At 29.5% G+C, this 27,196-nt stretch overlaps 1 protein-coding gene and 1 non-coding gene across 5 annotated transcripts in view; one reads left to right on the forward strand and one right to left on the reverse strand.

Annotated features, from left to right (window-relative positions):
* Nucleotides 1-27,196, reverse strand: part of LOC129919911 (synaptotagmin-5) — a 163,641-nt gene that overhangs the window by 29,879 nt on the left and 106,566 nt on the right. The gene's annotated exons all lie outside the window — the stretch shown is intronic.
* Nucleotides 1,902-1,973, forward strand: Trnat-ugu (transfer RNA threonine (anticodon UGU)). Its single transcript has one exon. It is a non-coding gene; the product is annotated as a tRNA-Thr (tRNA).

The raw sequence follows: 27,196 nt of genomic DNA on the forward strand, positions 1-27,196 counted from the left end.
TACAAGTCTTATAGAAGTGTAACAAATGATGATGCAATTTTTAATCGAGTATTTTATGCTCCAGCTGTTCTAAGTCTTATTAACTTTAACAAGATTATCAAAAACTTTAGTTTAAGGTAAAGTCCTTCCTTTTTACCTCTCCGCCATTTGTGCAATTAAATCCCCCTATAATATCTTTAAAAAGCTTTCATAATTTGAAGACAGTCTTGACCGTTTTTTTTTTTTTTTTTTTTTTAATTTAAAACCTTTCTTTCCCTTGAAAATCTATTTTTGATTTTCTCATCCTCGATGTCCTTTTTCTTCGATCCCTTTTTATTAAATAAGAACAAACAAAAAAAGGTGTCTAGATGACAAAATGTATATAAATGTCAAAGTTCAACTTGAACACAGAAAAACTTCAGACAAAGTTTGATGATGATGAGAAAGATTCTTCCCTTATACAGCCTACGCACTGTGACCTTGTTCTCCAAACGAAAAAAAAAAGAAAAGAAGAACACCCAATCCATCTAACCGAAAATAGATATCTCTTGATTTGACAACAAAAAAAAAAGAAAAAAAAAAAAAACAAGAAAAACAGAAGAAACAAATCACACGCATATCGATTCTTTGTGCCGAAGCGAAATTTTATTTGTCTATCGAATTTGAGAAATTAATCGAAGGTTTTTTCTCAGAAAAAAAACCTGTGAAATATTATTCTCGAAATTCTTGGTGCAAAAAAGCTTTGTGAGCTCGAGAATTCATTATTATCACAAAAGATAAAAGATATTATTGCAAATTAATGATTTCTCAGGAAAAAAAAAGACACAAAAGGCAATGACAATCGACGACGAAAAATACGACTATAATATTATAGGTGTAGAGACTTTTTTTTGGGAAGTAAATTGTTTTTTAAACGAAAACGACAAAATTTTTGTGTCAGAGAGATGAACAACAAGGAGCAGTAGCAAGGACATCCCAGAACATTTATATTTTTGGGGGCAAATCTTCGGTTTTGTGTTCTTCTATCGAGGTCAAAGAGATATTTGTAAGATTTAAAGGATATTGTCATCTTAATTAGCTCCTTTGGGGTGTTTGAACAACAAAAGATAAGACCAACTTTATTATAAAAGGTATATCAGGGCCTATTGTATTTTTGTTATATTCTATATAGAATGTTGTAGGTGTAGAGAGGTTAACTGATGTTGTGGAATGTCGATAAGGACGAAAATTAAGTTCAATGGAAAGAATTTTATTATAAATTTTGAAAGGCAAGTTATTGACTCACTGTTGCTTTGGGAAGAGAGAGAAGAAAAGTGTCTTGAAATTATTTATAGAATATCGAAATATGTCAAAAAGTTTAAAAATAGCTCGAAGGGTAAATTTTATGACATCAATCGAAAATGCCGGTTTTCAAGATGGGTCAGGTAAGAGCTTCTTTATTTTATTCTTCTTTTTTCAAGTTGATCAATATTAGATTGCTCCCTAAATGTTTCTTTTAATATCTTTAATTGAGTCCCTGACATGGGTTTGGATTGAGTTGTGGGTGGTTTTCAAGGATTTTTGTGATTTTTTGTTTGTGTTTTACTTTGGAGGATGTGATTGTTTCTTTTATTTTTAATTAACGTTAAGCAATTTATTTTTGTTTTTTTTCTATTTTTGAACCTTTACAAGTTCTAAGAAAAGACAACAACGAAGAGAAATACCTTTTTCTTTTATCTTGGGAAAATGGAACCTTAAGAAATCGTCGTTTAAAAAGGTTTGAACATCAAATAATTGTTATAAATTGGTTTGACATTTTAATGTTATTTTTTTTTTTTTTTTGTAGAATTAATGTTTTATTTTTTTGTTAAAAATTAAAATTGTTGCGAATTTGTTTTAGTTTCCGAAATTTGGATTATTATCTATCTCATGAAAGTTTATGTGCCTCTTTAGCTCAGTGGCAGAGCACTGGTCTTGTAAACCAGGGGTCGTGAGTTCAATCCTCACAGGAGGCAATTTATAGGAATTCAAGAAAATACGAATTCCTTTTTATTTTAATTTTTTTTTTTTTTGAGAAAATATTTTTTTCAAAAATGACATCCGACATTTTTTAAATTTAAAAGAGTTCCACCTAAAATCTGATTTTTATTTGAGCCATTAATTTCGTGAAATAGCGTACATTTTGGCTGAAAAATAAGAGTTTTCTTTTGGTTGGAAAATAAGTGTGTTTGGTGTTTTTTTTTACTGTAAAATAATTGTTTTTAGTGGTTTTGGCTGAAAAAGTAAGTGTGTTTGTTTTTTGAATGTAAAATAAATGTTTTTGGTGTTTTTTGACTGTAAAATATTTTTTTAGTGTTTTTTGACTGAAAATATGTGTTTTTGGTGTTTTTTGGCTGAAAAATAAGTGTTGTTGGTGTTTTTTGACTGTAAAAATAAGTGTGTTTGGTGTTTTTTGACTTAAAAATAATTGTTTTTCGTCTTTTTTTGACTGAAAAACAAGTGTAAAAATAAGTGTTTTTGGTGTTTTTTGGCTGAAAAACAAAGGTCATTTGTATTTTTTGACTGAAAATAAGTGTTTTTGGTATTTTTTGACTGAAAAATAAGTGTTGTTGGTGTTTTTAGCTGAAAATTAAGTGTTTTCAGTGTTTTTTGGCTGAAAAAAAAGTGTTTTTTTTGTTTTTTGGCTCAAAATAAGTGTTGTTGGTGTTTTTTTGCTGAAATATAAGTGTTGTTGGTGTTTTTTGGCACCAGTATCCCCTGAACACATTTGGAGACAAAATTGACTTCTTTTTTAGGGGAATCCAGTTTTGTCTACTCTACTGCTTTTTTTTTATAATTTCCCATCATTCATTAAGAGATACTTTTGTATTTTAAAAATTCAATATTCACAATCAATGGCTTAAAAAAAGAAAGAACCTTAATTTCTTTGAACGAAAAGTACAAATCTAGTGTATAATAATCCTTATTTAACAATCTTCTTATGTGTGATCCCACCCAGGGGCATAAAATTTACAAAAAAAAATACCAAATCCCCCCATTCAGAATCCTTTCAACTTCACAAATAAACCCAATAATTCTCCAGTTTGTTTGTATCTTTTCTTCTATTCTATTTTTTTTTTTATTCAAAAAGGACTAAACATCCAAACAAAAACATAAATTGGTGAAATAAATTCCCTAATCCCATTTGCAATCAATGATCACATTATTTAGCATTTTTATTCACTCTCCATCTTCTTTACCCCTATCTCGAATCCAAATTGAACCAACGACCGAATTGGGTATTGAGGACAGAGACAACAACAAAAGTATTAACCAGCAAAAAACATCCATCATATCTTCTCTGATCCTTTGAGTTATTTATTTGTATCCTTCGCTGACTATGACTACTGTATGTATCCTTTCTGATTTTTGCACAATGAATAGATAAATAATTGCCTCTAGTTGAATTGCAAAAAGAAGAAAAAAAAAAATGGAACACAAAATATAAATAAACTTTGCAATCATAATACCGATATACCGAAACAGAATTGATATATATCCTTCGAATGGGGATATTTTCAAGCACACAAAAGATGCGACTCGACTCAAATCGCAAGGATAATAAGGAAAGATAGCGCATTTATTTGTCAATAGCCATCGTTTGTCGGGCAATGAAAGGGTTGTTGTGTGCGCTCTGTTATTGATCTCAATCGTCATATCGTCATAATATCATAGGTCGCCGCGTCTAACAATTCACATGAAAAGGATTTTCTTCCTTTCTATAATGGACGAGTATTATACGAGTTCATACATCATTGGATTCCGAGCTCTCTTTGCAATTCGACACAAACAAAAGGAAACGTCGAAAAAGGATACAATGGATTCAGTGCAGTATATTGTTCCAACAACGCCACCATTCCACCACCGCCATGCCATCGTCGTCGTTGTTCGCTGCCATTTCTGTCAAATGTGAATGTAGTTTTGTCGTTTTCGTTTTGGTTATCCGCCGCCGCTGTTGAAGTCGTTGTGTTACTGACAATCACAATCACAACCGCAAATATATTGGGAAAGGATTCGATTGTTTGATATATTTTTGTATTTTGCGAAAATATCAAAACGAAGGATGAAATATTGGCAGACAGATATGCGTTGGTATTTATTATATTTGGCGTGTTTCAGTCCGTGTGTTGTAATTGCAGTTGTTTTTCAAAATATATATTAAGGAAGACGGTTGTGTGTGGAAATAAAATGTAGGTCACATCAAAGGGATAATATGTTTAGGAATTTGTTTTGGCTTCGGGGGTTGTTGTTTCGATTTTCGAAACAACAAAAATATGTTGGTATATGACTTCAATATGTTTCTCCTATCGAATTTAAAATTCAACAAATAAAGTGACAGTTACATATTAAACAGTTTTGTAAGAAACTTGATTTAAACAAGATGTTTAGAAATCTCGGATAAAGAAAACACAATATTTGTTTCATGGGCTCAGAAATGTATATAAAGATAGAAAAATATCCGGACCCACTTTTTATGAATTTTAAGCTTCGTCTTTAGTTACGTTAAAGAAAATAAAAAAAGTACATACCTATAAAAATAAAAATGAAAAAAAAAAAAATAAAGTTCGCTTCTCAGCTCTTTTGTTTAAATGAGACCAATTTGGTATACTTTCTTAAACTCACTACTTTAACAATTTTTTTTTTTATAAAATGCATGGCTAAGTAGAATGCTTTATCTCTTTATAAATTATTATTCTGAAGATTTGTATGACAAATTCAGAGAAGAATAATGTCAAAACTGTTTTGTAAAAATTTTTATATTTTATGGAAAATTTCTAAAACACCTTTTTGTAATGGATTAGATCTTTAAACGAAGAATGCTGTTTAGCTCTGCTTTTTAGTGCATTTTTATATTTTATTTTTATCGTTTGATGTATCGTGGGCACGACGCGTCGACGACGCCAAAACCACGAATCTGCAGAATTGTTTTGGAAACTCATGCAAAGAAAATTGATAGTTTAGGCTACTAGACAACAGATGGAGGATAGAGGTCAACGCAGTGAATAGAGGGAACGATAACAAAGTAAATGACGTTTTAAAGTGAAAATGTCAAAAAAATGCAGATTATTATTATTACCTATTATAAAATTATTTATTTAAAAAATATAAGATTTGTATAAAAACTAGAGCTCTTGAAACCCGGGTACCCGAAGACCCGCCCGGGTACCCGGGTACTCGAATATCCGGGTATTACCCGGGTAGCACCCGGGTACCCGGGTACCCGAAATACCCGAGTACCCGGGTCCTTAAAATACTCGGGTACCCGGGTACCCGAGTACCCGAGTGTTTTCAACAGCTCGTGTAACCAAGTAAATTCGCGTAAAACAAAACTTTTTTTTGTGTTTTTTTTTATTTTGCTATAATTTATTAACCTGGTTGACACTTTTTGGGAATTTGTTTGGCATTTAAAGAGTTTCCTGGTTGAACCAAAGTACAAAGATATGACCAATTTGGTCATGTACCAATTTTACCTATGAAATAAGGTTGCTTTATAAAAGTTCCAATTTTAAAAGTGGCAGCCCTATATTTTTCATTATAGTTATCAACTAACAATGCTAAACAATCTTCTTAAAAGTGTCAACTAGGTTAATAAATTATAGCAAAATATGAAAAAATAAGAAAAAACAAAAAACTAAATTTTTTATTTGCGTATCTACTTGGTTACACGAGCTGTTGAATATACTCGGGTACTCGGGAACCCGGGTACCCGGGTATTTTGAGGACCCGGGTACCCGGGTATTTCGAGTACCCGGGTGCTACCCGGGTAATACCCGGGTATTTTGGTACCCGGGTACCCGGGTAGCATTGGACCCGGGTATTACCCGGGTAGAATCAAGAGCCCTAATAAAAACATAGTATAAAAAAGAAAATAGAGCAATGGCGTGAAATGCCATCTGTCAAAAATAGCATATCCTACTAAGAAACTAAGAAATGCATATTCGCGATCTTGGTTTTTGTGCACAGTAAAAAAAAAATCGTTTTTTTAAGGGTTGGTATCTAAAAAACATTTTTTAAGAAAAATTTCTAAAAAGTAAAAATTGTAGTTTTTCAGATTTGAAGTTAAAATTAAGTTTTTGTAAAATATTTCGAATTTGATTTGAAAACCATGATATTTAATCGTTGGAGATTTAGGGTTCGAATCTTAAGATTCGATTGCTTTCAAAAACTAATCTACCTGTCATGTAATGAAAATACTTTGTTGTAAAAACGCCTCAGTATTTTAATAAAAATTGCAATGTTGCATATAAGGTGTAAACTTTTGTGATAGAAAAATATTTTGTTTGTATTAATCCAGTCAAATAAGGGTTTAACCTCGTAATGAATGTTAGTAGAAATTTTTTTTGCTCAATATCTTCCTTTTGCCATTCTATAACATATCTCAAAAGTCTAGAAAAATCTCATGTCCGCTTGTCGCGATTTCAAGGTCAAATCGCGAAATGGAGATTTTCAAAATTAGCAAAAATAGGCTATGGTATTATATACACATATGATACATGATTTCAATAAGGTATTTTTTAATGCTGATTCCAAAAAATCTAAAATCAAGGCAATCTGACGTCTCTGAAAAAAGTTATACCTGTTTTTCATCTTTCAACCCATATTATTATAACAGTTGCTAACTTACTACCGAAAAACCCTTAAAAGTAATGGTAGCGGAATCATATTTTGCATGAGGGTTTTTATATCCATTATCATTAAGAATCAAAACAATGCAATGCAAAAAAACATTTATATCTATGATAAAATGGTATTTTTTGAGAAAAGGGGAAATTTTGGGATGTGCACTAAAAAACATCCTGATACAATCTTGGAATAAGTGCTAATAGCCTAATTTTTTTGTTTCTATCTTTGTTTGGATATTCTATAACTTATGTCAAAAATCTAAAAAAATCTCATGTCCGCAAGTTCTAATTTTCCAGGTTAAACTAGGTTAGGTGCAGATTTAAAAAAAATAATAAGAAAACTTTAGGTTCTTATATGTATACCAACTTAACCCATATCATTTCAAGGTATTTTTTAACGTTAATTCCAACAAAACCCACAAACAAATCAATATGACCATCCCTGAAAAGTAATGTACCTTATTCATGTTGATCTGACACAAATATCTGAAGAGTAGTATTTCATTTTTTTCAAATCTGCACCTTATCTTTAAACCAAGAAAATAAGGACTTGCGGACATGAGATTTTTTAGATTTTTGACGGTAGTTAAAGAATATCCAAACAAAGATTAAAATGAAAAAATTAGCCTATTAGCACTTATTCCTAAGATGAACAAGAGTCTTCTTTAGTGCATATCCTAAAATTTGCCCCTCCATCAAAAAATACCATTATTTGTAGGTATATATATTTTTTGTAATTGTTTTGATTTTTAATAATGATGGATTCTAAAATCTTCATGCAAAATTTGGTTCATCTACCATAACTTTTAAGGGTTTTTCGGCAGTAAGATTGCAACTGTTATAATAATATGGGTTGAAAGATGAAAAACAGGTATAACTTTTTCCAGAGACGTCAGATTGTCTTGATTTTAGATTTTTTGGAATCAGCATTAAAAAATACCTTGAAATCATGTATCATATGTGTATATAATACCATAGCCTATTTTTGCTAATTTTGAAAATCTCCATGAGATTTTTCTAGACTTTTGAGATATGTTATGGCAAAAGGAAGATATTGAGCAAAAAAAATTTCTACTAACATTCATTCCGAGATTTTTTTATATGAAAACCAAATGATAATTCCTTAAATTTTTTCTTAAAAGCTTCAGTTTACGATCGACTTTCTCCATAAGAGCAAGTTTTCGTGCGATCCTAACTTGCATTTTATTTTATAGAGCGAGATAATGAACGTAATAAAAATTTGTGAAAATGAATGGATTAGAAAAGCTAAAGTATTTTTTGGACATTAAAGAAAATTATAATTATTAAGTTATAAATGGGTCATAAGTATTTGAACTTTCGTTAAGTTTTGAAGTGAATCCGTGAGACAATATTAATTTAAGCATAAAATAGTTTTTTTTTTTTTACTTAACAAAGACAAAACCGCAGATTGTTTTGGAGGGATGTCAATTGCCTCGAAAAAGTGGTGTAAGTGGGTCTTTTTTAAAAATAACATAAAGTCAATAATTGAAGTTAATTCTCTCGGAAAAAATCTTGTAGCCATAAGTTTTTTAGGACACAAAACGTATTCTGCTGGTCGATTATAAAGAATAGTGTGTCAATATCTGCTTTGCAAAATAAGGCTTCAAATTGAAATTTGTTTTTTTGGATCAAAATTTCCGGTTGACAAAACTGCTCTAGAAATTTTGATAAAAAAAGTTCATGTCCTATTTTTTTTTCTTTCCTACTTTCTCGCAAGCGATTTAATCGATTTCAATGAAAATTTTTAAATTTAATTTTAAAATTAATTCAAAAAATCAATGTCTTTTTTTCTTATTTCTAAATTGGGATTATATGCTAAACCATTAAAAAATTGTTTGATAGCTGCTACAAAAGTAGTTTTCAATTGAATAAAGGATATTTGTATGTACATAATTCTTTTGCAAATTACCTAAGTGTTTTTTTTTTTTAAGTCTTATGAGACTAAAAATTTTTATATTTATTGTACCTATGTATTTTTTTTCGTCTTTTTCAGTCCATCAATTTTTATTTCTTGCTAACGAATTTGCTATATTTAAGAGCAATAAAAAACTAACTTTTGAAAATTATACACCAATTAATAATATCCTTGCAACTCAATTAAACTAAAAGCATTTTTTCAAAGCTATGTTTAATAACACCAGTAAATTTAATTTTACATAAAAGATTGTTTTTATTTTACTTTGTTCTTTTACAAATTAATTATATAAAAACCTTTATTCCCTTTGCTTTTTGTTTTTAATTAAATTAATACAAAAAAATATATAAATTTTTGAATTCATTACAAATTATGTTAGGTACTCTGAGTTAATATTCTTTTGAACCTTATGAACCTCTGTTTACGTTGAAAAATTATACATTTTTTTGTATTTTGCTTCAGGGACAATAATGTCCTTTGTTTTTTTTATTATGATTTTTTTTTTTATTTGTTTCAGAAAATAAAATCTATTACGTTCTTAGTCACAAAAAAAAAAATAAAATCAACTTTGGCACAATTTTCATAGAAAATCTCAGATACTTTCTTGTAGGTACATGAAAAAATCTTAAGGGGAAATAGAAAAAAAATAGCCAAGATGAGCAATTTAAAGGCGAATACTTTTTGAATAAAAAAAAAAAATAAAGTATCCTTATGCATAATTCAGAGGATTATAATGCAGACAGACAGAGGACAGCAGAAGAAAAAAAAAAAACCCCCTTAGGAAAAGATGTTTTTTTTTGTATATTTTGTCGGTATGTTTGGTACATATTTTCTGCAGGATATAAATTTCTCTCTGGTCTTATATCGGATTTCTTTTTATATTTTATGGCTGGTTTACTGGATGGTTTGGGGGTACAATTCAAGCTGAGCTTATATTTTTTTTTATTTGGGTTTAATTTTTGTGAAGGTACCTAGTTTTTTTTTCAATTTTTATTCGTAAAATATAAAATGAGGGTGTTGAAAGTATATAAATTCAATATTGTTAAGGTGTCGTTATTTTTTTTTTCTTTTCTTCTTTTTTATTTGGGGTAGATAATGGATGAATAACGATGAGCAAAGAAGAATAAAAAAAAATATGTCGATAGGGCAGTGATCTCTCTAGAAAATTGAAATTAATGGCCTGTCAGCAACAAATGTAAGTTTAGATTTAATAACGAATGTAAATCAAATACAACATCGGGTTTCGGGCTTTTGGCATCTAATAAGCCTGCTATTGAATTTGAATTTATTGTTTGTTTCAAGGATATCTTTTGAAAAGCTTTTTTTTTGGAATTTTTTAAAGTTTATTTTGAATTTTTTGAACAATTTGACACTAAGTAATTTTTAATCAAAAATTGTAATATCAAATTCATGTCCTTTTATCAATTCGACAAATATTTGTCTCAATCAAACTTCTACTTTCATAAGAAAAAATCCATCTGATAAAAAAAATTAATGGTAAAAATGTAAACTACATTTAATTTGTCCTTGTTATGAAAGATAATGTTTGTGTTGACACGTTTTATTCAAAAAAACAATTTTCCTGTTAAAACACTTAATAAATGAAAAAATAACAAATCAATAAACATACAAAATACATTGCATAAAGGACTTTTCCATGCAAGGATCACGTTTGTATAGAAACTTATTCCATTACGGTATACAAACATTTTCCAACTCTCTCTCACAATTTCCCACAAAAACCAAAAAAAAACTATGCTGATTGAAATTAATTAGAATTTTCATGGAAAAACGGCAAAAAAAAAAACAAAAGAAAAATAAAACACAGAGGTCGATTGGATATTTTAGGACTTTTTGAATTGTTAAACTTCAATTATACTGGCGACGTCAATTTATTCATGAGTTGCGTATTTATGTATCTAGATTCTCGAATGCATCAGAATGTTAATTATTTTGCTAAACATACCAGTCCCAATCGGATATATGGAATTTATCATCAGACAGTTGTTGAATGTGTAGAGATATGGGAAAAGTTGTTATGCTCTTGACATATTCGACCATTTGGCATACAGAAGAGTTGTTGAAATTTTGAAGTTGTTTTTTTTTATTTTTAAATGTCGGTATTTTGCTCCTGCTATATAGAAATGAAATACAATTTCGAAAAATTCCTCTAGCAAATCAATTTATTGTTTAATTTTAGAAATGAAACATTCCATTTTGGATTGAGGAATGTGAAATGTGAAATGTGTTATTTTGGATCCTGGTACCTGCTTGTTTTGGTATGAGTTTATCGACTATAGTTGGTCTATGGACTAGAAATATTTCAAGTGGAAATAGCTTCGAGAAGAGAGGATCTTTTTGAATTATTATACAAGGATAGAGAAGCTAGTATAGCTAAGATAGCAAAATAATAATATATTTGATTCAATAATTCGAAAATCAATTCCAATTAATTGACAAAATTAATGAAATTTTAAAACAAGACAAAGGATAACTTAAATTCAGATTTTGAAATGCTTTTGTATATAATAGGGAATTTTGGTACGAATAATTTTTTCGTAATTTTCAATAAACTCGTCATAGGTACAGAAAAAAAAAGTTAAGATAACAATTAATTATACGATGATAAAAAATGCGAAAAATGTATGTCTCGAAAGTCCTTCTGTCTGTCAGGATGTCTGTTGGTCTGTATAAGGCCCTACAGACTAAACGGATGGGCCGAACCATTTCAAACTTTGTATGTAGCGGAACACTGTACAGACGGCTTTTTGGAATAAATTTTTTTTTACTAAAAATAACGGTACACCAGTTTCGGAAAAGTTCAATTTTCTCAAAAATGGGAAGGTATTACGACTTTGATCGAAAAATTCAAGTAATAGTTTTTAGACAAGATCTATCTTTTAATGAAAAAGTATTTACATGGCCTTAATAAAAATCACGACACAATTTTGAAAAAAATAATTTTTTGATATAAAAAAAAAAAATTTTTTTTTTTTGAAAACCCAAATTTTCGGAACCGTGAAATTGATTTCTTTTTTAATTTTGGGGTTAGGTGTTGATTAGTAGTTGGTACAAAACGGCATACGCATTTGGTAATTTTTTTTTCCAAAAAATTATTCATAAAAAATAAGTTTTAAAAAACGGCTCTAACGATTTTGAAAATTATTTTTCTAAGCATACATGAATAAATCAATCGCATTTAAAATGTTTTTTTTTTTTCATTTGAATTTTTTTCATATATCTATTTACCTTATTTATACATAAAAGCCTTATTTTCTAAAAGAAATTTCATGCGACCCAGTTGTGCATTTTATTTTGTTGTTGTTTTTGTGTCCTTAAAAAAGTGTACAAAGCTGCGTTTTGAATGTTTTAAATAGTTTGCAATCGTTTGTACAGCTCAAGTTCTTGTAACATACCAAAAACCTTTCGTTTAGAAAATTTTCGAAAAACAATTTTTTTAAGCAACTTTCATACAAAATATCTTTTTCTTTCAAACAACAGAAATAGTTCACCCACCTCCAGAAATTGATAAGAACAAAGAATTATCGTTTGTCGATACGTTTCGAAGATATTAAAAATAAAATGCACGACTGGGGTCGCACGAACTTGCTCTTAGAGTTAAAGTTGCTTAAATTTTTAAGAATTTTTATATAAAAATTTGGAAAAAAAAATAAAATTTGTTTTTTAAAAAAAATAAAATAATATCTGAAATTAAATTGCCCTCCAAAACAAGTATGCAGTTTTGATTGATATATTAACATGCATTTTTAGAAAAAAATTTTTCAAAATCGTTAGAGCCGTTTTTTAAAAAACTAATTTTTTATAAATAATTTTTTGGAAAAAAAGTTTAAAAATAAAATTGGTATGCCATTTTGTAGAAATCACTAATCAACATCTAAAAACAAAATTTCAAAAAAATTGAATGTCCCGTTTTCGAAAATTTGATTTTTCAAAAAAAAATTTTCAAATTTTTTTTAAAAATCCAAAAATTATTTTATTCAAAATTTTATTTTTGGCTTATATTTAAATTATATAAATGCTTCTTCACAAAAAGTTTCGTTGAAATCGAATAAGCAGTTTTGGAGATAATCGGATTTGAAAAAAACGGTTCTATGGCAGGTACCGTTAATAATGATTTTCAAAAAAAAATTTTTTCATTAGAAGATAGACCTTAACTTTAAACTAATATTTGAATTTTTTAAACAAAATCGTTAGAGCCGTTTTTGAGATATTTCAATTTTACTAAAATCGCTATATGACAAGTACCGTTATTTTTGGTCCAAAAAAATTAATTCCAAAAACCCCTCTGGAGAGTCGCCAAATAACGCTACATACCAAGTTTGACATTAATCGGTCCATACGTTTAGGCTGTAGCTCCTTATACAGACAGACAGACAGACAGACTGACAGACAGACGGACTTCCGGGACCCACTTTTTTGGCATTGTCTACCATCGTAATGTCATGGAAAAATGTTATCTCAACTTTTTTTTTTGTACGAATGCATAACTTGATATATAGTACCTATATCGCAAGTAAAAAAAAAATGTTTGTACTGAAAAATCCAAAGACCCCTAAAATCCCCAAATTTGTTGTCCAACTCAAATTCCTTGCATTTATCATGTGAAAAGAACTCTAGGAGTAAATTTTTGGGGATTTCAGGGAACTTTGAAATTTTCATAAATAGGTACACTGTGGTGTATGCGTAACTTTTTTGTTTTAATTTTCAGTATAGTATGTATCAAGAACTCAATCTTAGAAAAAAAATAATTTTTGTGAATTTTAGATTTCTTTGAATTTTTCATTACAAAATGTATAAAGAACTCAAGGTGGACAAAACATTGTAATTGGTTTTATACGGCTATCTATTTGAGCATTTAAGGCGACTTTCAATTTTTCAGACTTCCAAAAAAAATATTGAATTTCCTCTAAAATTTTTTTGAAGGATGGACAAACGAAAATTTCGGATGGACAAACATTGACAAAAGGTGGACAAATGAATTAGACTAATTTGGTTCAAAATATAATGAATAAAAGTAAGTAATTTTGAATTTACACTCCTAGCACTTATTGGCACTAATGTGCGAAAGGATTTAAGCAAATGCAAATTTATAAGTAAAAGAGCGCAAGAATATTCTTTATGGTTTGCATTAAAAAAATATATGAGTTAAGCTGTATAATGTAATATACGAAATACAAATCAAATTTACTCATAATGAAATGTACATATATTTACATTAACAAGAGTTAAGTAATGATATTCGTGTAAGGCCATTTCAAATGAAATAAAAAAAAATCTTTTTAGTCTCTAGCCTCCATTTATAAATATTCTATGAAAATCTGAAACTGAAATTCAAATTATATTTTTGTTAAGTTTTAGTAAATTCGCAATAAATTATGAATCAAATTAAATGCATTTCCTGAAATTTTATTTATGGATTAGATTTGCACCGGAAAAGCTAGAAATAATTACAAAATTACCATTAAAAGGCTTAAATTATAATAATTAATTAAAAATTCATTTAAATTGATGTTCATTTAGATGACTTAGATAAACTTTGCTAAAATCACAGGAAGTTTCAATTTAAAATTATCAATAAATAAAATTCGTACTTTTTTTTTTAACCAAGTCCAATTACTTTAACTAAACAATTTTAAAGAATTACACTTTAATAAGGACAATTTAACAGCATTTTAATTAAATTTGTTGTAGCGCATAAACTTTATATATAGTTTTTCTTTCAACTAATTTTGATATCCACACTTTCTTGAAACTTTTCTTCTTTTCTCCACCACAATCATCACAACAAAATAAAATTAAAAAAAAAAATAAAACTTAAAATAATGAAGAAGAAGTAAAAAAAAAGTAATAAAACTAGCAACAGATGTGCACTCAAGAATATAATGCAACACAAAAATAAGAAAAAGGATCTCTTCTCTAGGTTCTATAGGATAACAAAATGAAGTGCACAATGCAGAAAAAATAAAAAATTCCTCTCAGTTTTCTTTTTTACCACCAACCAACACACTTAGCACTTGGCCACCATAAAGAAAAGCCATACAAATAAACTTTTTGATTTTTTTTTATTAAATTGAAGAAATAAAGAAAAATAAAAAAAAAACTTGAATCCTTTTTCTAATTTGTTCTAATATCCTTTTTCATCTCACCAACCCTCCTCCTCCACCCCTTTACATCATCCACCCACACACTTTTAAGCAAATTAAATCTAACAGCTCCATTTAAGGATCTACTTACACTTCTTCTAGTATCTGAATTGATTGTGATTACGACGACGACAAAGACTGACGACACGAAAACCAACGAAGACGTTGGTTTTCTAATGAAAAAAAAGAAGGAAAAAAAGTGCGAAAAAAAGGACTAAATAGGGATATATGAGTGTGTATATGTATTTTTATGGTATACACTGTTTTATATAGGTTATATGCGGGATGACGACTATAGCAGTGGAATGACGTCAATTATCCTTTTGATTGAAATGACGCCATCAACTTTTTGAATTTTATTCGAAGAAAAAGAAAAAAACAACAACAACAAATTTCAAGGATCCATTTTTCCTTTTGAAAGTATATTTACTTTGTATAGGTATACCATTTCTGTATGTATGTGTATTTTTTCTTGGGAGTAGGGGAGGAGGGTGATGATTGAAAGTGGTTCAAAAAATTTTCGAACGAAGTTTTTTTTGTTCTGCTGGATCTCATATATTCCTCAATATTGCCTTCTTTCCACCACACACAACTTTTCATCATCACCATCATCCGCATAACAATTTTGATGAAAAAGAAGAAAATTTCGTTCCTTCAAAATTTGTATCCTGCTATAACAGAAGTGTGGTGTGGTGATACACATAGATTGAGCAGAATGATGACAACTTTGTGGAAAAAGTTCTTCCTTTGAAGAATAAACTCACACACACACAGATAGAATAGATGGAGGCAGTGTAGATGGTTAGGTTAGTGATTTTCATGAGGACAATTTGATAAGGAAGAAGATGGTAAAGTTTTTCTTCTTCTCTTTCAACGATATCAGAGGTTTATGGAAAATCAATAAAAAAAAATATAAAGATGACTTTTTGACTTCTTTTGGAGACTTTTTAAGTTAATATTATGGAAAGAAGAAGAAGATGATGTTGGAGTGAAGGACACACGATGTTTTTTTTTTTTTTTTTTCTTTATGACCAAACAAGTGTATTAGAATCTAATTTAATGCAGACTGCCTGGCGCTTTATTTATTATTGATAACAAAATAGTTGGATTATAGAGTTAGTTGTGAATCATGTTTATGAAGCTTAAGTTAATCTTTGTGATAAGGTATAGGTAGCATTTAATCTAATTAAAAGGAAAGCTAGGGATTTACACAAAATCAAATCCAGTTGCGTTTTTCTGAAAGAAAATTCAAATTTCAATCAAAAATTTATAAAACCGTTCCAGTGAAACCGACATTTTTGACTTTTTCTTCAACAACTTGCCCGATTGGTTATTAGAGTGGGCCACACTTTTTTTCGATTTTCAAATCACAATAGCGCGGAAAAGTTTCGAATGGTGATGACTAATAAGGGTTCAAAAAATAATCAAAATCAGTTCATATCTTCCGGTCGTGCATCGGCTCTCAACTATGAAAAAATTAAAAAAAAGTGGTATTTTTACAAAAAAAATTTACCACCCTTACATATTATTTTTTGAACATAATAGCTTTAGAAAACTTTCATATGAGCTAAATATTAAGTAGAAATAAAATTGGCTCAAATTGGTTAAGGACTTCGGTGGCGCATGTGTTTCAAAGTTTGTCAAAAATGGCAAAAATCATATTTTTGCGATATTTTTTTCCTTTTTATAAACTATTTGTAAAATTGTTATTTTTACCAAATAAGAATTAAAAATGAAGTTGACACAATCAATGAAAGCCATGAAGTCGCTGAAGATATAAAAATCTTTCTTCACGGCCATTTCTTGATGAAAAGTCATGAAATTTAGAACACTGAAGTACAGTGTTGGACAAAGAATTAGCACATTCATAGGAGAAAAAATTAAACTGTATTTAGAAAACTTGTTTCTATTTCCATATGTACATTTTCCTGTTAAAAACATTACTGACACATATAAGTATATTTTCCCAAAAAACAATCTTATAATTTTAATATCTGAAAGAAAAAAATTAAAAAAAATACTAAAAATATCCATTTTTGTGTGGACACGCAATTAGCACATTTCAATAAAATTGCTTATTTATGATACTTACTAAAACTGGGGTTTATCTTCACTATTGGACCAGCCCACACCATCGCGTTTCCACTACCTTGCTTAACTTCTTTAATGTAATATTAAAAAAATATAGTTTTAGTAACGCTAAGTATCATAAAAAAGCAATTTTATTGAAATGTGCTAATTGCGTTTCCACACAAAAATGGATATTTTTAGTATTTTTTAAAATTTTTTTCTTTCAGGTATTAAAATTATAAGATTGTTTTTTTTGAAAATATACTTATATGTGTCAGTAATGTTTTTAACAGAAAAATGTACATATGGAAAAAGAAACAAGTTTTCTAAATATACAATTTAATTGTTTCTCCTATGAATGTGCTAATTCTTTGTCCAACACTGTTTATAAGTATAAGATATACGAAAAAGCTACCAAATTTTTTTACTCAAAATGGTGGTCCCAAAATGGCGATCAGAATAAGCATTTATAGAATCTTATTTTGCGAAACTATTTATAAGCTAAAAAAAAAAACAATAGTTATCCACTGTTTTGCACACTCACGGCGGAAAAAATAAGATGATGTTGACCTAAACTCCCATCCTCTTAAAACAATATGATTTCCGCATAAAATAAGTGGGATTCGCCTAAATTCTGTTAATTTTAATAATTAACTTCATATCATTTAAACTGAATTTTCATCTAAAAAAAAACGGTACACAATAAAAAATTTAAAATTATAGTCAGACTGTAGCTTAAATTGCAGTTTATCATACTTATTTCTAACTGTTAGGTAAGCTGGTGGAAAAGCACTCGTCTAGTGACGCAACACTGGTAGATTCGATCTCCAGTGGCTGCAAGTTTTTTTTTTTTTTTTTTTATTAAAACGTTTCCACATATGTACCAATAAGATGATTTTCTGCTTAAATTAAGTGGATTTTTTTTTAATTTGCATATTCAAGAAATTAAGAAGCTTTGTCCGCTTAATTTAAGAAGGAAGTCATCTTGTCCAAAAACGATGCAGAAATCGAATACATAACCATCTTCATCTTGTATGTTTTTAGGTCTCTTTTCTCTGTTTAGGAGCCGTCTTTCTTAAAATCAAACTATTCCGAAATTGGTACTTTACGAACCCTAAACTTGGCTAATAGTAACTACATCGCAAGCAAAAAATTGAACTCATGCATTATTTTAATTTTGATAAAATTTTTGGTGCTTCTTTTTTTTTTGAAAATCAGGAAAAATTATTCCAGTGAAATATAATTTCTTGAACTCAATAGTAAGACCTGATTCATTCAATGTATATCTATTTAAACAAGATTGTTGGTGGAGAAAATATAACAAAGTAGAGGATAGTTTTTTTTTTATGCATCAACTTTATATTTTTTTCGGATGCAACAATTTCGTTGCATGTTTTTGGTTTCAATAATTTTTTGATTTTGTATTATTTTTTTAATGAAAACCTTTTTAGCTTTTTATTATTTTAAAATTAATTTTTTTTGTGAAATTTTAAGCCTTAAAGTTCATACTATTTAAAATAAAATGCACGACTTGCTCTTGGAACTAACAACTTTTTGTATACAAATTTGGTAAATGTGTAAAAAAAAACTTAAAATATAAAAAAAACAACTCTTTAAATGAAATTGAGCTCCAATTTTAAATAAATTTGTTTAAAAAATTTTTCAAAAAAATTCAATGTCACATTTTCGAAAATTTGATTTTTCAAACAAAAATATTTCGGCAATTTATGTAAATGTTTTTACATAAGAAACGTTGAAATGGAACTAGTAATTTGGAAGATAATTTAAAATTTTAACCTTTCGATGACAACAGGGGTGCTATTATACCACCAAGACTTGATTTTTCTTTCTTTGTTTTTTTTTTTTTTAACAATTTTATTATTTTTTTTTGTATGAATTATCTATTTTCTGATTCTGTTAAACCCTATGACGTGTTATGATTAAATTAATAATTTTTATTACACCTTACAGTATTTTTTTTTTTTATTTAATCCTACAACCAAAAAGTATGTTGTTATCGGAAGGTTCTATGGGAGGTACCGTTAATAAGGATTTAAAAAAAAAAAAACTTTTTTTAATAAAAAATATACCTTATTTAAAAACTTATAGGTACTTGATTTTTTTTTAATAAAAATTGGTATATGACAGTTACCATTATTTTTGGTCCAAAAAAATTAATTCCAAAAACCCCTACGTACAGGATCCAAAAACTGCTACATACCAAGTTTGAAGTAGATCGGCCCATCCGTTTAGGCTGTAGATCCTTATACAGACCGACAGACATCCTGATAGACTGAAGGACAGAAGGACTTTCGAGACCCACTTTTTTCGCATCCTCTTTCATTCTTATTTCATCGAAAATTGCTTTCTTAATATTTTATAGTACCTATATCGCAAGTAAAACAGGCATAATATTGGTCTCGTTTAAACAAAAGAGCTGAGAAGCGAACTTGATTTTAAAAATTATATTTACTAAAGTAAAAGTCAGAGAGTGTGTCTAGGCATACTATTTTTAGGCCTTAAGTTTGTTTTAAATAACAATGAAAAGCTGCTTTAGTTTCTCAAAATTCTTTGTACCTCTAAATTTAAGCTTCTCAAAATGACTCGTACCAGTTTCCTTTATTCTAATTAATTATAACACACACACACACACACACACATAAACACACACTAATAAATCCTTAAAAATGTCAGCTCAGTTGATTTTTCATCATTTTACCTCTCTAAATAATAATGGCAACTGCTACTCAACTTATCAAATCTAATCTCTTTGATATTATTTTCAAAGACATTTTTTTTTTTACTTTCAAAAATAATAAAATTACAATTCCATTATTAGAACTTATATTACAAGAAGAAGCGAAAGAAGAAGAGGCGCAGACAAAAGGTCTCCTCAATCCTACCTACCTTTCAACCCCTGCCAACCCACTAAAACAACACAAGCCATTTTCCTAATTTAAAATATTTAATGAACCATAACACGCTACATAAATCCATTCCATCCATATACATTACCTCTCTGTCTTTATACATCGACCTTTACTATACTCCTTGTAAGGAAGAAGAAAAAAAAAAATCACTAAAAAGAAAACACAAAAACACGTATAACAACAACATCATCGTATCGTAAACCGTAAAAGGGCATGAAACCGTTCCATCTTCATTTTTACATTTTAATTTTATGTTTTGTTTACTCGCAGTAAAACTTTCTTTCTTACTTTTTTTTTCTCCTTTTCTTAGCAATACACACGCACACAGATTTAAATTGAATATATGCCTATATACAATGTTGCAAGCACACCTCCTTGTTTTCTTTTCAGGAGCAAGTTACTATGCCTGAGGGAAAATCAAGGAGGCTCGAAAAAATAAGGCATACACACGCACGCACACAAAGCACACCTTTTTAATATACCTTCAATTGACATTAAAAGCTATTAAAGCCTAATAGCTCGATGACATAGTATGAACTTCGTTAACATGGTTGTTCGGAGGAGCCAAGAAGTATAACGACAAAAAATGTGATAAATTGGTATTGAGAAACAGGAGGAGAATCAACACGATAATATGGTTTCTAAGAATGGGCAGGAAAATGATAACGAGTACAGGAAACCCTGAGCTGTGTGGGAGTACAAAAATAGAGTTCATTAACACGGCAATGAAAATCTGCAGATTCATGTTCATTGTGAACTAGCAACATTTTTATTATAAGAATAGTTTTCCTTAAAAAATTTAAGGAAAGCTTTGATCGATGTTTTCCAGCTAAGCTTAGCGGGAGAGCGTCTAAGTAGTAGAATCCTCAGCGTCAATTTCGAACGACGAGGTGGACACGTCCAGAGCGGCAATTTCAAAACTCTAAAAATGCTGAAAATTCGATGAGTACACTGAGGGAAAAAACGCAACGTAAAATGTAATATGGTCAACGTTACAACTTACATAAAACATAGTTGAATTAAAATTGAAACAAAACGTAAGCACATTTAGAATTTTTGTCTTGGACTTTAGATTTTCTTGCATTTTGGACTCATTTACAAGCTAATGCATAATAAGTCTGAAGTTAGCGGACAAATTCTGAAATGATTAAAATTATTAAGTTAAGTTGACCTCCAAACTTGTAGCTATTTAAATGCTTTTCAATTTCATTAACTTATTTTTTGTAGCCTCAACTTATTTTTTGATATTGAATATTCCGCTAAAATAAGATTGAAGTTAGCGGACGAAAGAAAGAAAATTAATATTTTCTTGATGCCTAAAATTGTAGCTAATTAAATGCTAATTTGTTGCTCAACCCAGTCATTTTTTATTCCAACTAAAAGTTTTAAAGTGCACTTCCGGTTTGATGAGGCCAGTGGAGACATTTTTAAAAAATCTCTTTTTAAATTTTTTTCTTTTGCTATTAATTGTAGCTTTTGAATATTTTATTTTTGATATAAACCTCAATTTTGAATCTCAAACCGTTTTTAAAATATTCAATATTTTGTTTTAAAAATATAGCTCAAAAGTAACACCTTTCAAAATCCAAAAAAAAATGTGAAATTTTAGTTTGCAGAAATTTGAAGTAACCTAGACTAAGACGAAATCCAAAAACCTCGATTTTGTAGCTCGATTCGTTTTTTTTTTGTTATTTAATATTCCTCTAAAATAAGAACGGTCAAAATTTTCAAAAAAGTTGAATTTTAATATTTTTTTCTTTTCTAGAAATTGTAACTTTACAAAACAAAATTTGTTGCTCAAAATATTCCAATTTAAAGTTTAAAAAGGCACTTTTTAAACATTTCTACCAGCTCTTCGAAAAAATGTATGTGCAAATCCGCTAGCTATGATTTTAAAACTGCTAGGAAGAGAAGGCATCTTTGGAAGAACAGTCGGAAAGCATAGTTATTCAGGCTAATCGACTTTGCTGCGGGTTAAAACGTTGTCATAGCTATTACGCGATTACTGCATCTCAACATTCAAAAAGATATTTGGATATCCGCTCATCACGCTCACAAGGAAATACTGTAATGAAGTTCAACCTTGGAATTTTTCCGATCGCGTCTTCAATAACCTCTACGCATCCAGTTGCAAGTTTAATCAGCTAGTTTAGTAGCAAGGTGAATCAGTGGCACCATTGCTAAAAAGCCAACAGAAATTACGGCTCTGACGTTCGGATTCTCAGGAGGAAAAAAAGCAAGGAACGATCAAGGAAATAGGGGATTCTTTAGGAGGAACGGTTTAGGTTTAACCCTAAAATTTAATTCTGCACTTTCAAGTCTAAGAGCAGAATTCTCTTCAAGTGCACTAATTTGTTTTTAAATCTACAAATCACCAACTATTATTATTTATTAAACAAGCCATGAATTTGAATATTTCCAAAGCTATTTGGTCAGGTCTGAATAGTTTTTTTTTCTCAGAAATTTAATATTTCAATTTCAAGCTTTTGTAAACATGAATACCAAAAACTAATTCAATTCGCTATTGAATGCACTCTTATTGCATTTTAAATTAATTTAAAAAAATGCACATTCCAAGCGTTAATTTAATTCTGGTCAAATGGTTAACCGCTCAAAGTCAAAAAACCTTTCGACCAAATAAATTTTCCTGGAAAATGTTTTAAAATTTTACTCATGAATTACTTAAACAGTAGAACACCAAAAATACACATTCCCCCCATAATCCCCAGTAACCAAACAAAAAAGTCACCCGTAATCAACAACAACAACAACAACTACAACACCAAAGTAAAACCATAAAAAAAGGACATAAAAACTCTCTGCTCCTGATGTGTGGAACAATTTTTGAGTTGAAAAATTTATTAAAAAAAAACCTAAAGTGCTTTAAATTTCATCAGAACCTTCTAGCTTTCATGGTTTTTGATATATATTTTCCTTTAAATAAATTTACAAAAAAAAAAAACAGCAATATTATATCCCCAAAACTATTTTCCAGTTATAAATAAATAAACACATGTCGTGTTGAATGTCCTTGTGTGTATTCCTAAACCATATTGCAAAAAAAATTCTCTGAAAAAAAAAGAAACAAACTCAAAGTTCGACACGAGCACGAGAAATGGAATAAGGATGATGTCAACTTTGTCGTATTTCATTTTTATTAGGGCGTCATCTGGCCTAGGACTTTTTCCAGGAAAATACCCCGCGTGTGTTTCCAAAAAGGATATACGAGAATCAGGATAAAAAAAAACTGGAAATTTCCTTTTTCGTTTGAAAATACACTTCGAGTTGAGTTTACAACTTTCGAGTAGGCACCTGCTTTGACTAAAAATAAGCTCGTCAAACTTTCACATTCCAAAAAAACGATAGATGTCCTTTTGAGCGACCCATCTCTCTTCTCAACTTTGTATAGCCCACAATTCCACCTTTAAATCAGATTTACCAAGTGTGTCTCTAGCAATTTATTTCGATGCATCGTTACTATACGAGAAAAATAAACTTTCCTTTTTCGTTGCTATGCAACAGGATAATAACTATGCACTCCAGCCAACATGACGATGGAGAACATCCTTTTTGAAGGTATGGAAGATGAAAAAGGATGGCATTGGAGTTGGTTGCAATGCAAGCAACGTTATAGCAATTTATCACTAGTAACGACACATCCAAAAAAATGAAATAGAAAAGGAAGCGATGACAATAAAAGGATCTGACTCCTCCATCTCCACTCAATTCAAAGTAAAGTAACTATAGGGATACCTTCAGATCTTCCACACAGAAGTGTAAGCAATGTACAACCTTCAAGTGTGTGTGTAAATATGTATAAATTGAGAGAATTTCAAGGACCTTATTGTCATTATTTTCTTTAATTTTCAATTCAATTTGTTGTTTTCCTGGCTGCTGTTTCCTCTGTGGATGCTGCTGCTGCTGCTTTTGATAAAAACGGATTTACTCACTTCTTCTGTGTATTTTATTTGTATGTGTATGTGAGCTGTTGTTGATTGTTATCCTGGCAATCTATCACAACAGAAACGACAAGGATTGACATACTTCACCGACAGCACAGAATGATGCTGTGTGTGCTTGTGCTGTGCCTGTGCGCCTTCAAAGTGAAGAACAACGCGTATGAGTGGGTTAAGCTGTTTGTGGATTGAAAAACTCTTGAACTTTTTTTTACACACAATGTTTCTTCGTAAGGATCTATCCATACGTATGTGGAGGTCTATTTTTTTTCTTGTTGTTGCAGGATGAAAGTTTTCATTCGTAGTGGTTTTTTTTTTTTCTCGTTTTGGGAATTGAAGGATTTAAAGGATTAAAGATGGTGTTAACCTGTTTTCTATTTCACATTTTTTTTTTCTTTGATGAATTGATAGATGATGCTATTGAAGAGGAAATAGGATTTTATGTTTGTTTTTGTTTAACTTTTGTGTTTGTTTGTTTGTGTATTTTTGCCGATAAAGGATTTCACAATTCACCTGAAAAAAAGAAAAAAAAAAGAAGTTTCTCTGGAAATAAATCTTTTATGCTTGGATTGATTAACAATTTCCTGATTTTTTGGTTGCCAACCAAATTGAAATTGAAGAGTTAAATGTTAAAACGCTTTAATCAAAATTCAATTTCAAACTTAATTTGCTTAAATTTTTCGGAAAGTTATAATGAGTAGTTTTTCAAATTGCCACTATGAATACAATGTATGCAGAAATTAACTTCATTTTCATAACAAAAGTTAATTGGATAAGTTTTTTTTTTTTATTCGTGTTACTTTTGAAGTTGAACTTTCTACAAGTTTTTAATGAGCTAAATTCATCATAAGTTCAGGTGCATGGTTTTAATTTCTATTTGTTTTAGTTTCTATTGTTTGTGGTTTCTAATTGTTTCATGCATAAGTATCCTATAGTTACTCAGAAGGCTTTTATAAATGTTTTCAATGCACATGTTTATTCAAATGCATGAATGAATGCTTTCATGACGTGGAGGAAACCACACATAATAGAAAATTAGCTATATTTTAGTTTAATTATCTTGAGTCTTCTCTTGACTTAAATAAGAAATGCTTTTTTGTTTAAAGATTTAAATATACGTATTACTTAAACATATTTTATTTTTCTTATGAAAAAGGTTTTTTACAATATTCAAGCTTTTTTGTTAAAAATTCTTAGAAAAATATTTTTAATTTAATTTTTCAAGAAATTTAATAAAAAGTTTAAAAATGTTATACCTACAATTAATTTTAAACATATTCTTAATTAATAAAGAATTTTTGTAAAAACAAGGGAAAATAGTTAGAACTGTTGAAAAAAGATTTTATGTAGGTAGGTAAGTTCGTTTTTTAAATTTTGAAAAAAAAAATTGGTAGGTGATCGAATCATAATAAAAAAATCATGTGTGCAATTCACACGTGGTAGAAATGAAACCTTAAAAAATCATTTTTCTTGCAAAAAAAAAAAAATTGAAAAAATCTACCTATTTTTATTCTATCACCTTTAAATCCATGTTTTTTTATACGACAACCTGGATAAATTTTATATCATCTGAAATCTTATTGTCTTAGCTCAAAATATATATATCGATCAAGCCTATGAGACATCTACAAAAAGAGCTAGAATTTTTTGAACTCGATCAATTTTCATCAAAAAAAACGAAAAAACACGTATTTTTATCTTCTCACACTATTAAATCCATTTTTTTCCCTAACAACCCATACAAATTTTTACACCATCTGAAAGCTTATTGTCTTAGCTCGATCAGGTGTATGAGACACAACGTTGCTCCTGGAAAATAAATATAAGGGGCCACTTTCGGGGCCATTTCAACATTTTAGGGGCCATTTCATTTTTCATGTAAAAAAATTTTTTTTTTAAACACATACCAACCAAGTTTTAAACTAGGTATATTTTGTTTATTTAATTATTATTTCTAATAAGTTAAACACAAACTAAAGTTATACATAAGTAGGTACTATAATAGTCTATAGATACAAGTAAGCAGTGTTGCCGTTGGGAAACTCAAAACGGTCGCAAAATGGGGTCACTAGGAGTCAAACATCTTCCTTTCTCGTATCCTTTTTGCTTGTGAGTAATTTTGGCAATTCAATCGAGAAATTATCTCGACAATTTTCTTACAGACACAGTCTCATTCACATTTTTCCAGGCTTCCAAGAATTTTTAGACCGAAATGTTTCAAGTCGAGAAAATTTTTGGTTATAGACACAAGCGAATGTGAAAATTTTTGTGCCGGTTCACATCATGTTTGTTCCGTGTTTGTATATACATTTTTTTTATGAATCTACTGCGTAATTTTTTTTGTAAGTGGCAGCACTGGCCTACTTGACCGTAATAGTTGGTAATTTTAATGATGCATCACCAGGATCTATTATGTATATCTTGTCTTCGAGATTGAGATAATATCTGACTGATTTTATAAAATTTTTTGATTTGCAAAAATATAATGATTCATATCGATTATTGCAAAATGGCTACATTTTGCCGAAATTTTGTTTCTACAGCAATTTTATCTTCGATGGTAAAAACGTAAGAAGCTTATGTGTTTCTTCAGATTCATTTAAAATATGTATTATGCAATAAAAGAAAATTAAAAATAGCAAAGGAAAGTAAGTCCAAACACGGGCATTTTAAAGAATTAAATATAGGAAGGCAAAGTTTTTCAAAACTAATAAAAGGAGGGTAATAGAAAAACTTAAGCCCTGGTCTTTGGATCAATACATCACCCAATGGCGAATTCCGCAATTTTGGAAAACGGTAATTGATCTATATCTCGCAGGGTATTGGTTTGACCGAATAAGTTATTTGATCTAAACTGTTTCTTCTATGTTAGATATAACTTTATAAATTCTACAAATTTTTTTTATGAAGATCGAACAAATGGGGCTTCCGAACTACCGAACTAGGCCAGGAAAATTGGTTCTTAACAATGTAATATACACTCCTGCTCAAATTTAACGCACGTCATATTTATTTTACAAAAAAGTCCTACTATTACTTTATCTCACAGTATCGTGGTTATTTTCTCAAATAAGACAGGAGTTAGCTTAAATTGAATGTATGGAATAAAATGTTTGTGGGGAAGATTTGGAGCGGTATGATGAAGTCTATCTGTCAACCCGCGAACCTTTTAGAGATGAGTCATAAATTTTATTGGAGTAAACTCTGCTTTACAACACCTACGGAGTTAGTGAGGTCTCCTAGACCTACTTTAAGTACCCAAAGATACTTGACTGATATCCTCGAACAGCATCCGGTTCCAATCACCCCTAGATTTGGTCCACAGTTCAGTCTGATGCACGATAATGCATGCTAGATTGGTTTGAGAATATCTTCAAGGTTAAAATATGCCAGCTTTGAAATGACCACACAGATATTCGGATTTCAATTCAATAGAACATGTCTAGGAGATGTTGAAAAAAATGCATTTGCGGCCGAAATCCATCTCTAAGCATTCTTGATCAACGGAAAACTGCAGTAA

This window comes from Episyrphus balteatus, chromosome 4 (assembly GCF_945859705.1).
Source record: "Episyrphus balteatus chromosome 4, idEpiBalt1.1, whole genome shotgun sequence".
NCBI lineage: Eukaryota > Metazoa > Arthropoda > Insecta > Diptera > Syrphidae > Episyrphus > Episyrphus balteatus.